Genomic DNA, 2,877 nt, shown 5'->3' on the forward strand with positions numbered 1-2,877 from the left:
TGATATCAGCACATAACCTTCCTTTTCAGTAACCAAAAGGTACAATAGCCTGCAGGTACAATATTCAGATTTGACACTAGTGAATCACCAATTTGAAACTTACATTTCGAATGTTATTCTTCTTTTTCAGAAAATCCGTGTCACACGAACTGCAGGGATTCTATCTTTTTTGATACAACACAGTTTTGAACTGCAAAAAATAGAATGCATATAAGTACAGAAGAGAAATCAATGTATGAAAGTCAGAAAGGTACTGCAATACATGTCCCACATTCATACTTCAACTGTATGCCTCAGGCTTGCAAAACAAATTCTGCAAAATAAAAAAAAGCAGTAAAACAGTGAAAACAGTGCAGTAAATATTTTTCAAACATATTTAGATTTAGACCTCTCTTTTTGGCTTGAAAATGGTAATCAAATACCTACTGAGTACCTTTAGGAGATGGTTTTATCATAATGACAGTGACTGATTATTTAAGAACATTTTTTTATCAGGTGTAAAATAGCAATGATGCCTACATGAACTTTGAATATCAAATGACAATAAGACTCTTTTATATTCTATTAATAATGTCAGCGTGAGTTTATAATGTGTTTTCCAGAATTCTAATTGAATTAAAGGGCAGGAAGTTGACTTTTTGTAAATTTTAATCTGTTTTACAAGAGATTAAAATTATAACCCAGCAATAACGTTTGCCATTTTGATCACTTATTTTTAAATGACCCACATTTGGTTTTAGTTGCGGCTCATGCACAGACTATAAGACTTAGAGTAGGTAAATGTCAAGGGTACATTTAACATACATTGATCAGCCAAAACATTAAAACTACCTGTCTAATATTATGAAGGAACCCACTGAAGGATGGAAATATTTGCATAAGGTCATCTTCATGATCTAAAAAAACATGATTCATCAGGCCAGGCCACCATCTTCCACTGCTTCATGACTAGGGATAAGCAATTTTTTAAAACTCAATCTCGCGGCAAATTCGGCCATTCTCGCTTACTGAAATTGTAAGCGAGAATGGCTGGTATAAATTCGCAGATCAATCTCGAATTAAAAAAAAAAAAAATTCACTATTGCAGTGCCGGCTGCATTCATTGATCAGCTCAGTGTGCGATCCCCAGCACTAGAGGTTAAATTCAAAACCTCTAGTGCTCTCTGATTGGCTGAGAAAAGCACTAGAGGTTTTAAATGGGGAGACATGTCCCCATTTACGTCTAGTGTCGGGTCAACAGGATTTCCAGGACTGCAAGAATGATTGCAGCCCTGAGAATCCACTGCCATTCCGGGGCACTAGAGACTAATTAACCTCAAGTGCCCTGGGATCCCAGTGGAACTGCAGAACTCTCAATGGAGTTTCTCTGTACTTATCAGCCCGGTGACCATGGGAACTAAACTGCAGATGAACTCCCAAAGGAGAAACTCTATTGGGAGTTCATTTTCAGTTCCATTGCGATTCCCAGCACTGGAAGTTAATTAATCTTTGAATTGACCCTTTAAGACAAGTCATATCCAGATAGCTAAATATTTTATTCACAAGCAAAGTTTCAGGGAACACTTGAACACTTTGAACACTTCAAGTTCAAAAATGGTATTTCTAACTAATACTAACAGGAACCAATAGCAAATTAGTTGTAATTTTATGTGGGTGCTCTTTATGTAAAGGGTGGATACTGAACACTTGTAATCAAACTAAAAAGTGATTGCTAAAAAAGGAAAGTTAGTGGACTGTTCACTGTAATGCTTCTCAGTAAGTCAGTGTGGGGTGTCTCTTGCTGGCTAAACAGCCAAACTCAATGTACACGTTCAAAGAGGACTTACCCTGAGAAAATGCTGGGTCAATCCTGCTTGTCATCAATTGCCATGAAAAGTGTTTTATATGCCCCTTCCACTAAAGAAGAAAAAAGAAGCAACACATGTCAAAGAAGTGAAGGGGAGTGTACAAATCAATAGTGTGTTTAAAGAATCGTTAACGTTAAGCAAACCTACACACATTTCAGCAAATACATAAAAGCATAAATCAAATATTAAACACTAAAAATGAAAAAACAAAGAAAGGCAGTTGGAAGACAGGGGAGCTATATTTTTATGTTAGTAACACATTATGCTACTTGATGAATATGCTTTGTTGGTAATCTGTTAAACAATGTAAAGCATAAAATGTATAAACCAAGATTTTGTTTCCCAAATGCTGGTGGCCAACACTAATTCACAAAGCACAAAAGATCATTCAAGATCAAGTAAGCCAACATTATCAACTCAAATGTACAAAGTATTTAAAACTGTTAAAAGGAAGGGGGGATCATGAACTGACCTCACCCTATATAACACCCTAATATAACACCCTAATATAACACACCCTAGATGTATCAGTTCACTCTAAATCTACTTGCATTCCTGTTTACTACAGCCACATTATGCGATCTAGGTTAATAGTCTAGTCAAAGCATTTTCTTGTATTTTTAGGTAAAATAAGAACTTTGGGTTGTATTTGGATTGGATTATATTTGAGTATATACAGTATATGTTACCAAAAACAGTCCATGTTCTAATATCTTTCTTTGGATGCCAGCATTAGGTTGTTCAGCAATTTGTGCTATAACTGCTTTTCTGTATTAGTCATTTTCCTCTTCCCCCATCTACATCAGAGAGCCCTAAATGCCTATGATCCTGTCTGTACCTCACCCAACTGCCCTTTTGGACTACCTTTGGTAGTTCTTAACTACTATAGACTGGGAATAAACCTGCAGTTTTATTTGTATTATTCTTCAAGAAGAAAGTCAATAAACACACCTCTGAGAAATGCTGTACTGTAACTGCAAACTTGTGGTGCTTGAGCTTTTTTGAAATGTAACATAGACACTTAGATTTA

General features: G+C 35.8%; 1 long non-coding RNA gene across 3 annotated transcripts in view; it reads right to left on the minus strand.

The window, feature by feature from the left end:
- Window positions 1-2,877, minus strand: part of LOC140343123 (uncharacterized) — a 60,560-nt gene that overhangs the window by 27,194 nt on the left and 30,489 nt on the right. For all 3 annotated transcript variants that reach the window (XR_011923258.1, XR_011923257.1, XR_011923256.1), the window contains 2 exons: window positions 1,827-1,896; window positions 104-190 (listed from right to left, as the gene is read on the minus strand). This is a non-coding gene — a long non-coding RNA (uncharacterized lncRNA). The remainder of the gene's footprint in view (window positions 1-103; window positions 191-1,826; window positions 1,897-2,877) is intronic.

The sequence above is a fragment of the Pyxicephalus adspersus genome, chromosome Z (assembly GCF_032062135.1).
Source record: "Pyxicephalus adspersus chromosome Z, UCB_Pads_2.0, whole genome shotgun sequence".
Taxonomy (NCBI): Eukaryota; Metazoa; Chordata; class Amphibia; order Anura; family Pyxicephalidae; genus Pyxicephalus; species Pyxicephalus adspersus.